We start from the raw sequence: 12,157 nt of genomic DNA on the forward strand, positions 1-12,157 counted from the left end.
TTTGGGAACAAAGTCATTGAAATTTAAGGGTCTCTTTGATTTTTTAATTACTGTTTTTCATTTCTCAAAAATAAAAACTGTTTATTGATTTGGTCTCCATATTTTAGAAAACGATTTACTAATTATGCTATGAATAATGTAGACAATTTATAAAACAAAAAAAAAAAGATTTACTTTAACTTTTAAATTATGGGTTAATAGTTAAGTACTAAAAGTATTTATGAATCTAAATAAACCTTCAAAATTTAAAAAAAAAATCAAATTTTAAAAATAGGCCATATAAACCTTTTTAGTATTTTGGAGAAAATAATCACTTTAACTTTTAAAAATAATTAAAAGCCAAAGGTTCAAATTAGCCCATAAAGTATATTCAAAAGTACAATTAAACCTTTAAAGAAAATTTGGTGTAATTGAACCCTCAATGTTTTTAAATGAATCTAATAAACTCAAAATTAACAGAGTTTATCTTCTGTTAGAACTATTCAAAAGAAGATTAGAAGTCAAACATAACAAGCATATTTCATTGAGGAAATTCAATGTTCAAGAGTCTTGCATGTTAATAGCTCTTCACCTTAGAGGAAACTTAACATGATTTGTTCATATGAACTCAAGAAATGTATTATATTTGATTTATTCAAAATCTAGTATTTTATGAAACTTCCAATACAATCAGATGCCATAGATACATATGGAAACAAGTAGATACAAGTAAACCATAGGAAAAGGTTACAAAATCTTACAAAAAATGAGCCAAAAATATTTAAATAAGTAACCAATCAGTAGCATAAGTTGAAATCCATAGCATTACTTGAAACATATTTACCAAGTAACAAGCTTGTTATTTTTATGTGGCTTGAATTTTGAATTTGTTTTCATAAACTCGAATTATAATCCAACCCAAAGGCTTCGCGCTGTGACCCGATTAGGATAAAAACTTAGTCCCGCAGTATGGACTAGTATAAATATTGTAATATTATGCCTTTTGTGGTAGAGTTGTGAAATATTCAGGAAGCACACTAGGGTTAGGGTTTGAGAGTTCTAAGTGATTGTATTTGCTTTTTCATCATAGTAAAACTTTTTCTCTTATCTTATCCGTAGATGTAAATCTTACGGTCAAACCATTTTAAATCCGGTGTTATTCTTCTTCTCTTTTCTATATTGTGTGATTGTGTGATTTGTGTATATGTCTTAAATTTGTGTGCCTGACATAACAAAGCTCAATCCCTTAATCACCACTTCATGAAATAGAATTATTTCTTGCATTTCATCAAACACCTTATGTGCAAACTCTATTCCTCCTTTGCCATAGAAGTACCTTGAGTGCTAATATTATCCATTTGTCTGCCTTTCTCATTTTTCAACTCTTTTTCACTAATTGAAGGATCCTCTTGTTTAGCCGATGCTTTGATTCCTCTTCTAACTAATCCCCACCCTGAAACAACAAAGCCAAAAAAGAAAAGAGAAAGGAAAAATAAGAAGATGAAAGAATAATTACCTCTTGTAGGTCATTTGTCAAAGCATCAATTAAATAATTAGAACCTAAAGTGCAAACAGCCAATTGTATAGATGTGATACAATAAGTTCCAATAAGACTTGATAGGAAAATGTATTTTTTTTAAGAGAAAACATCACTAATATTAATCAAATAATGGATAAACAAGTTCACCATTTTCCTACATCTCTTTTTGATAGCTTGGTTCTCAAGCTAAATCTCATACATGATCTCTAATGACTTTATAAATAGCCTTCTCACATCCAAATTTCTTTCTACCATCATGTCAAAAATTGTTTTGTCCAACATACAATAGTCTCTTTCAATTGAGAAAATGAGCCAAAACTTGAATCAATGAAGTGAATAATCTTGAACCAAACATAAAAGACATTTTCCTCAACTAGAATACCCATCCAAGTTCATATAAAAAGTGAAGAACTTCCTCCTTATATGAAGTTAAGAAATGGAGAATCTCATACATAATTCAAGAATCAAGAACAATGAACTCAAACCTCTTCGACAAGCATATCATTGCCAAAGGAAGAAGTTGTAGCTCTTTGACAAGTTGTTGCTCACCCACCATGGCTCTGCTCTCTTTTAATGGAAGTGGCAATGGTTTAACAGTTACTAACAGCTGTTTGGGTCACGTGCTCACGTGACTCAAAAATTGATTCTAATTGCCTATTTTTAATAGTATAGGGGTTTAGAAGTTTCATTTAAAAATTATGGGAGCCTAATTGTGCCCAAACTTTCTTTAGGAGCTTATTGATAAGTTTTTCTTTACCAATGATTTAAAAAACTTCATTATGGGTTCATCATTGTCACGACCCAACCTATGGGCTGGACCGGCACTAGGACCTAAGCCAGCCTAAAGCCCCCGAGGCTAGTAGTAAGCCTAACTATTCCTCAATCCAACTCTAAGGCCCATTTGGGCCCAATTTCAAGAATTCAACCGGACAGAGTCCGGCCATAAAATGGACCTTTCAACGGGGAGTTTTTGACTCACCCGACCTGTAAACAAAATATATATTCAATTGGGGAGCTCAGCTCACCCTCCACATACTCAATGTCATAAAAATAAATGGGAGCTCAGCTCCCTCATCCAGTCCATCAAACATGCATGTAATTATACGCTTACAGGTCCAACATGATAATAATATTACAGACCCAAATCAAATAAATACTTCTAACACATGCGAAAATTCTAGGAGTTAATAAAATTACACAAATATTAATAAATAACCTATCGAAGGAGAAAAGCAGGTTAACCACAATAAAATCCTCCTGTAGCCTGAAAAATAATGAACAGGAGTGAGCATTCGACTCAGAGAGTAAAATATCAATTTTAACCATAATCTTTATAACTATCTAAAATTAATGCACCCTGTAGAGTGAAATGCAATATCAGCAATATTTTCACCTCATAACAGTAAAAAGGTAATTTGGAGTACTCACACACCCGATAATGTCAAACAATACATATATGGGAGCTGATCCCTCATACAGCTCACTTAATCCAACCTGTGCCAGCAAAGAACTCAGCTCGGACTTCCACTTAAATAACCAAATCGGAGTCCCAGCGAAGAACTCAAGCCGTGTCTACCCCGAAGGACCGGGTCCCAGCGAAGATCTCAAGCCGTGTCTACCCGTCCTATCCATAATCAACACCACATCACGCGCACGCCAACGCACGCACACTGCTCCAAATTACCACAACAACATTCATGGCACTTTAACAGTTGTGAATGCAACATAAAACGTGCCTAGAGTTTAACTACATCGATACATACGTATAAGTGATGCATGGGCATGCTTAAACATATAATAATATCGAAATTACAATTAAAATTAATATTTTACGCACAGACTTGATAGCAATCACTGTGGCGGCTGGGTGTAGGAAGAAGGCTGTCTCAGCTCACCTGACAATTTTATTACAATCATTTAATAAATTTGACTCAATACAAACTAAGAAAAGACCAAATACGTCCTAAGTCATGCCGAAAATCCGGCAGAGTCTCCCCTATACCTAGGACCTATCCAACCTGTAAAAGGGCTCAAAACGCACTTCTATATTCACAATTCATACACTCACAACTCAATCACATCACACAGTCTCTCCTGGGCCCATCCAAACAGTCCTCAATCACAATATGTAAATTTACAGTTTAGTCCTTATAATTGATTATTTTTGCAAAAACTGCCCAAATAAGCTCTAAAAATTTTAAAACTTTGCCCATTTAGTAATATTACTAGGCTATTGCAAAAAGAATCATAATTTTCTAAGCTACTATGAATATTTTATGGATTTTTAATCCCATTTAAGTACTAGAAAATTTTGAAAAAGTAAGGTTCGGGTTTACCTATGCCGATTCCGACTTCGGAGACGCGCTCGGGACATCTGAAAATGGTGGGGTAGCCAAAATCTCGATCCAATTCGAAGACCTTTTCGGTAGCCGGTCTGTCTGGCCGGAAATTCACAGACCCGGACAATCGTCGAATTTCCGAGAATTAAAGATACGTACACGAATCCCACAACAAGGGGGTTAGCACATAAATTTATGAAATTTTCTAAGCTTATTTAATGCTCGAAAAAATACTACGAAGTTTCGTGGGACCCATCGAAAAACGGTGTTGGAAAATTTTGAAATTTATATTGCCGCGAAGTTCTCGACGAGTGGAGTGCTCTGTACTCTCGGTTTTCTCGTGGGGTTCACGGTTTGTGAGAAATCTAGCCCAAAAGTCAAAATGGGCTAAAACTTCCCGGACAAAAATTGGACAAACCGCTAGATGGATTTTGGTGTTCTTGGTGTTTATGGAAAGCTCTCGAGGTGTAGATGGGTTTAGACACAAATGGTGGCCGCCCAAATGGTGGAAGACGGCGGTGCGGCGCCGTGCGTCGCATCGCTTCGCAACGTTCACGGCGTTCCAGCGCGGTGAGTGGGTGGCTAGGAGGCGACCGCGGTGGGTGGCTGGGAGGCCTTTGGCCGTGAAGGGAGGTGGGAGGAGAGAGAAAATGGGAGAGAGAGAGAGAGAGAGAGAGGAAGGAGAACGCGCGCGGGAAGAGGAGAAGAAGAAGAAAAGGAGCTGGCCCGATTCGGCCGGTCCGATCCGGTCCGGTTCGATTCGGCCGGTTCGATTCAGGATATAAAATCTTAAATTTTTACTCTGCCTTGGGACCAAAAACGAGGTCTAAAAATTTCGAAAAAATTCTAGAAAACTCAGAAAAATTTGTAGAATCCAAATATATTTTTAATTTTACCACGTGGTCTTTAAATTAATTTTTAAAAATCATCAAAGTTTATATTTTCGGAAAATCAAACCCGATTTCTAAAATCCGAAAAATTTCAAATAATTTCCTAAAATTCAAATAAAATAAAATATCAATATTTACCCAAAATAATAAATTTAAAAATTAGGGGTGTTACATTCTTCCCCCCCTTACAGAAAATTCGTCCTCGAATTTTTACATAAGGCAGAGTAAAGTACAAGATTACACATTGAATAGATAAGGGTACTTGATACGCATGTCCCGTTCTGACTCCCAGGTGCACTCTTCCACTGACTGTCTCATCCACAAAACCTTAACCATAGGGATCTGTTTTGATCTTAGCTGCCTCACTTGGTAGTCCACTATGGCTATAGGTTGCTCCTCAAACGTCAAGTTTTCTTTTAGCTCTATTACATCCGGCTGTAGTACATGAGAAGGATCAGGAATGTATTTCCTGAGCATGGAGATGTGAAACACAGGATGAACATGAGAAAGGTTGGGTGGTAGCTCCAACCTGTAGGCAACTGCTCCAACTCTATTAGTAACCTCAAAAGATCCAATACACTGAGGTGCCAACTTGCCCTTCTTTCCAAATCTCATTACTCCCTTCAGGAATACGTAGTCGCCTACTGCAAACTCTACATCCCTCTGTCTGGGGTCTGCATAACTTTTCTGCCTACTGAAAGCTGTTTTCAATCGTTCCCTGATTAAAGGAACTATCTTTGAAGTGTACTGCACTAGGTCTATATCATACACCTTCGCTTCTCCCATTTCCGTCCAACACAGAGGAGACCTACACTTTCTTCCATATGGTGCTTCATAGGGTGCCATCCCTATGCTGGAATGGTAACTGCTGTTGTAGGCAAACTCCACCAAAGCTAGCTGATCATCCCATTGACCTCCAAAATCCAAAACACTCATGCGAAGCATGTCTTCCAGTGTTTGGATTGTCCTTCAATTTGTTAAATGCATGCGAGGGTGGAAAGCAGTACTAAAGTTCAACTGTGTGCCAAGTGCCTCCTGCAACTTTCTCCAAAACTGAGAAGTGAACTAGGGCCCTCTGTCAGATATTATGAAAGTAGGAACTCCATGCAATCTGACTATCTCTTGAATGTAGAGTCGGGCGTACTGTGCCATAAAATATGTAGTCTTCACAAGCAAGAAATGAGCTGATTTAGTTAGGTGGTCTACAATTACCCATATCGAGTCATATCCTCGCATGGTACGAGGCAACCCAGTCACAAAATCTATAGTAATCATTTCCCACTTCCATTCTGGGATAGGGAGCTCTTGCAGCTTCCCTGACGGTCTCTGGTGTTCAAACTTCACCTTCTGACAAGTCAAGCACTTGGACACAAAGTCTGCTATGTCTTTCTTCATGCCATTTCACCAATAGCTATCTTTCACATCATGGTATATCTTAGTGGAGCCTGGGTGGACATTGTATAGTGTATAGTGTGCCTCTCGCATGATTTCATTTCTGAGATTATCCACATCGGGCACACATATCCTAGAACCTTGCACTAGGGCGCCATCATTGGCAAATCCAAACTCACCACCTTCACCCTGCGGTACTCTTTCTATGATCTTCATCAATTGTTGGTCTTTGTGCTGGGAAACTCTAACTCTGTCTCGCAAGTCTGGCCTCACTGAAAAATGAGCCAACAATACCCCCTCATCTGAAAAGATCTAGGATTAAACCTTGATCCATCAACTCATGTACTTCCTGAATCAACGGTCTCTTCTCTGCTGAAATGTGCACCAAACTGCCAGAAGATTTTCTGCTCAAAGCATCTGCTACTACATTGGCCTTCCCAGGGTGGTACTGGATGGTGCAATCATAGTCCTTTAGAAGCTCCATCCATCTCCTTTGTCTCAAGTTTAAATCCCTCTGTTGGAAGATGTACTTCAAGCTCTTGTGGTCAGTGTATATCTCGCACACTTCACCATACAGATAGTGTCTCCAGATTTTTAGTGCAAATACTACAGCCGCCATTTCCAAATCATGGGTGGGGTAGTTCTGCTCATGCCTCTTTAGCTACCTTGAAGCATAAGCCACTACTTTTCCATTCTGCATCAAAACACACCCTAAGCCAACTTTGGAGGCGTCACAGTACACGGTATATCCTTCACCACTCATCGGTAGTGTCAACACCGGGGTGGTGGTTAGACACTCTTTAAGCTTTTGGAAACTCTCCTCACAGTCATCTGTCCAAATGAATGGAACATTCTTCCGACTTAACTTAGTTAGGGGAGCTACTATCCTGGAAAAATCTTGCACAAAACGCCTATAGTAGCCAGCTAGACCCAGAAAACTTCGCACCTCAGTGACTGTTGTAGGCCTAAGCCAATCAGTTACAGCTTTAATTTTCTTAGGATCCACTTGAATACCTTCACTAGAAACCATGTGTCCCAAGAATGAGATGCTTTCTAGCTAAAATTCATATTTTGAAAATTTGGCATATAGCTGGTGCTCCCTCAAAGTCTGCAACACCATCCTCAAGTGCCACACGTGTTCTTCCTCGGTCCGAGAGTATACCAAAATGTCATCTATGAATACGATGACAAAACGGTCCAAGAATGGCCTGAACACCCTGTTCATCAAGTCCATGAAGGCTGCTGGTGCATTAGTGAGTCCAAAAGACATCACCAAGAACTCATAATGACCATATCTTGTCCTAAATGCCATTTTGGACACATCCTCATTCCTGATTCTCAACTGATGGTAGCCTGATCGCAGGTCTATCTTGGAAAAGAATCTAGCCCCTTGGAGCTGATCAAACAGATCATCGATCCGAGGAAGTGGATACTTGTTCTTCACAGTCACCTTGTTCAGCTGTCTATAGTCAATACACAACCTCAATGACCCATCTTTCTTTCTCACAAATAGAACAGGAGCGCCCCAGGGTGAAGTGCTCGGACATATAAAACCCTTGTCCAAAAGCTCCTGTAGTTGCTCCTTTAGCTCTTTCAATTCTGCTAGCGCTATCCTATAAGGCAGCATTGATATGGGGTTTGTACCCGAAATAATATCATTGCAGAACTCTATTTTCCTTTCTGGTGGCAACCCAGGAAGCTCCTCATGGAAGACATCCATGAATTCTCTGACAATAAGAACATTTTCTATATTGACACCTTCTACAGATGTATCTCTCACCAATGCCAAATACCCTTGACATCCACGCCTCAACATTTTTCTAGCACTAATTGCTGATACCAAATTATATGGAGCCACGCTCCTGTCACCATCAAAACTAAACTCTTCCACACCAGGTATGTGGAAATACACCTTTTTGTTCCTGCAGTCTAAAGTGGCATAATGAGTTGCCAACCAATCCATCCCCAAGATTACATCGAAATCTATTACTGGTAGAGGAACCAAGTCTGCTGGGAGGATCTTTCTATCCACTACTACTGGGCTACCCGGAAAAAACATATCTACATCTATGTTGTCACTAAGTGGGGTAGCTACAGACAAAGGGCATTCTAAAGTTGTACGATTTCTACCCAATCTCATGGCAAACACAGGGGAGACAAATGAGTGCGTAGCACCCGGATCTATCAAAACACGAGCCTCATAAGAACAAACTAGAAGAATACCTGCTACAACTGCATTGGGAGCCTAAGCATCCTGGTGGGTGAGGGTGAAAACCCGAGCTTAACTCTGAGTGGCAGAACCCTGATACTGACTTCTACCTCCTGATCTGCCTCCAAATCCATGTCCTCCTTATCCTCGCCCCACATCGACTGATCGCCGCCATGCCGAAGCACCAGGATACAACTAACGAGGAACATTTGCAACAGAATCCTGTGACCCCATCTGTGGCTCACTGAACACGGGGTATTCCCTAGCAAAGTGACCTTGTTGGCCACATCTGAAGCATACTCCTGAACCCATCATACAAGGTCCTGAATGTCCTCTCCCACACTATGCACAAGGTGCCAAGGAGGATCCTGAACTGCACTGTAACTATCAGTACTCGAACCGTGACCACCGCTGATCCGCACTAGTCTGAACCCTCGAGATTTGTGTCTAAAACCACTCCTCTCATTTCTGCTTCTTCCTCTGTAATTAGTTTGGCCACCACTATCCGGAGCACCCATGTGGGGAACACCTGAAGAACCCTCTGCTCTATTTTTCTTTGCCCTTCCGCTGTCATCCACAACATAGCTAATCTCAATCTGTCTGATTCGATCAACCACCACATCAAAAGACTGATCACACATCATGGCCAGGTTTGCATACCTCCTGTCAAGCCCCTTTAGGAACCTCTTTACCTTCATAGTTTCGGTAGCTACTGCTGTAGGGGCATACCTGCTCAATTCCAGAAATTATGTAGTATATTAATCTACAGACCTGCCATTCTGTCTTAAGGCCTCAAAGGCCCACTGCTTTTGATCTCTGAAGCTTTCTGGCACAAATCGATTGATGAACAATTCCACAAATTGAGTCCACGACAAACCCTCCATCTGAGGTAATGTGTAGTCATTCATCCATTGTTTAGGCATAGGCCCCATGATATGCTGCATACACTCTAAAAGTCTCCTATCAGTCAACTGCAACTCTATTTCTGCTTGTCTATAGGAATCCAAAAACCGATGGGCATCGTCTGACATATCATAAGTACCAGGCACCAATTTCTTGAAATTGATTATCTGTTTGTAAGACTCCTCTCTTGGTGCGGTGGACTGCTGCTGCTGTGGGGGGTGAATCATATACTGCTCCATCATATCAATGATCCTCTGCAAACCAGCTAGAGTAGCTACCATTGGGTCCATGGGACCCTATGCCATAAAAGACTGATCTTGAATTGGTGGTGGCTGCTCCTTTACTTGAGCAGCTCTAGGCCTCCTACCCCGCCTTCTCGGGGCAGGCGCCTCATCCTGTGCTGACACCTCGTCAGACACATCTGGTTTTGGTGCAGTGGCAGCTCTCCTACTTCTTTGCATTTTCTTGAAATTCAGCAGCATTAGCCCACAAAATTCAAAACAGCGTGTTACACAGCTCTATAGACTTGTATTTATACATAATTATATGAAGCAGAAACCAGAAGCAAAGATGACAATACAAGACGAATGTGGACCCTATTTTCCACATGTAACTCCTAGTAGACTCTTCCCAACACTTTAGACAAACATTCCCTAAGAATCTAGAACCTAAGCTCTGATACCATATTTGTCATGACCCAACCTATGAGCCAGACGGGCACTAGGACCTGGGCCAGCCTAAAGCCCCCGAGGCCAGTAGTAAACCTAACTATTCCTCAATCCAACTCTAAGGTCCATTTGGGCCCAATTTCAAGAATTCAACCGGACAGAGTCCGGCCATAAAATGGACCTTTCAACGGAGAGTTTTTTACTCACCCAACCAGTAAACAAAATATATATTCAATTGGGGAGCTCAGCTCACCCTCCACATACTCAATGTTATAAAAATAAATGGGAACTCAGCTTCCTCATCCAGTCCATCAAACATGCATGTAATTATACGTTTACTGGTCCAACATGATAATAATATTACAGACCCAAATCAAATAAATACTTCTAATACATGCGAAAATTCTAGGAGTTAATAAAATTACACAAATATTAATAAATAACCTGCGAAAGAGAAAAGCAGGTTAACCACAATAAAATCCTCATGTAGCCTGAAAAATAAAGAACAGGAGTGAGCGTTCGACTCAGAGAGTAAAATATCAATTTTAACCATAATCTCTATAACTATCTAAAACTAATGCACCCTGTAGAGTGAAATGCAACATCAGCAATATTTTCGCCTCATAACAGAAAAAAGGTAATTTGGAGCACTCGCACACCCGATAATGTCAAACAATATATATATGGGAGCTGATCCCCTATACAACTCTCTTAATCCAACCTGTGCCAGCAAAGAACTCAGCTCGGACTTCCACTTAAATAACCAAATCGAGGTCCCAGCGAAGAACTCAAGCCGTGTCTACCCGTCCTATCCATAGTCAACACCATATCACACGCACGCCAACGCACGCACACTGCTCCAAATTACCACAACAACATTCATGGCACTTTAATAGTTGTGAATGCAACATAAAACGTGCCTAGAGTTTAACTACATAGATACATACATATAAGTGATGCATGGGCATGTTTAAACATATAATAATATCGAAATTACAATTAAAATTAATATTTTACTCACAGACTTGACAGCAATCACTGTGGCGGCTGGGCGAAGGAAGAAAGCTGTCCCGGCTCACCTGACAATTTTATTACAATTATTTAATAAATTTGACTCAATACAAACTAAGAAAAGATCAAATACATCCTAAGTCGTGCTGAAAATCTGGCAGAGTCTCCCCTATACCTAGGACCTACCCAACCTGCAAAAGGGCTTAAAACGCACTTCTATATTCACAATTCATACACTCACAACTCAATCACATCACACAGCCCCTCCTGGGCTCATCCAAACAGTCCTCAATCACAATATATAAATTTACAGTTTAGTCCTTATAATTGATCATTTTTGCAAAAACTGCCCAAATAAGCTCTAAAAATTCTAAATCTTTGCCCCGCGGTCCTTAGCAATATTACTAGGCTAATTGCAAAAAGAATCATAATTTTCTGAGCTACCACGAATATTTTATGGATTTTTAATCCCATTTAAGTACTAGAAAATTTCGAAAAAGTAAGGTTCGGGTTTACCTATGCCTATTCCGACTTCAAGGACACGCTCGGGACGTCTGAAAATGGTGGGGTAACCAAAATCTCGATCCAATTCGGAGACCTTTTCGGTAGCCGGTCTATCTGGCCGGAAATTCACAGACCCAAACAATCGTTGAATTTCCGCGAATTGAAGATACCTACACGAAGCCCACAACATGAGGGTTAGTACATAAATTTACGGAATTTTCTAAGCTCATTTAATGCTCGAAAAAATACTATGAAGTTCCGTGGGACCCACCGAAAAATGATGTCAGAAAATTTTGAAATTTATATTGCCGCGAAGCTCTCGACGAGTGGAGCGCTCTGGTACTCTCAGTTTTCTCGTGAGATTCACGGTTTGTGAGAAATTTAGCATAAAAGGTCAAAATGGGCTAAAACTTCCCGGACAAAAATTGGACAAACGGCTCGATGGATTTTGGTGTTCTTAGTGTCTATGGAAAGCTCTCGAGGTGTAGATGAGTTTAGACACAAGACCCGGCCCAAATGGTGGCCGGATTGGCCTGAAGACGGCTACGCGTGTCGCATGACGCTTGCTGCCCAGCGCGCCGAAATGGGTGGTGGGAGAGCGCCACCGACGGGCCGGGTGGCTGGGAGGCGGGCCTGGGCGAGGAGGTGGGAGGAGAGAGAAAACGGAAGAGAGAGAGAGAGAGGAAGGAGAACGCGCGCAGGAAGAGGAGAAGAAGAAGAAA

At 40.5% G+C, this 12,157-nt stretch overlaps 1 non-coding gene across 1 annotated transcript; it reads right to left on the bottom strand.

Moving 5' to 3' along the window:
* Positions 1–488: 488 nt before the first annotated feature.
* Positions 489–575, bottom strand: LOC131183710 (small nucleolar RNA R24). The gene has a single exon (XR_009151747.1). It is a non-coding gene; the product is annotated as a small nucleolar RNA R24 (small nucleolar RNA).
* Between the last annotated feature and the right edge of the window lie 11,582 nt (positions 576–12,157).

This window comes from Hevea brasiliensis, chromosome 9 (genome assembly GCF_030052815.1).
Source record: "Hevea brasiliensis isolate MT/VB/25A 57/8 chromosome 9, ASM3005281v1, whole genome shotgun sequence".
Classification (NCBI taxonomy): domain Eukaryota; kingdom Viridiplantae; phylum Streptophyta; class Magnoliopsida; order Malpighiales; family Euphorbiaceae; genus Hevea; species Hevea brasiliensis.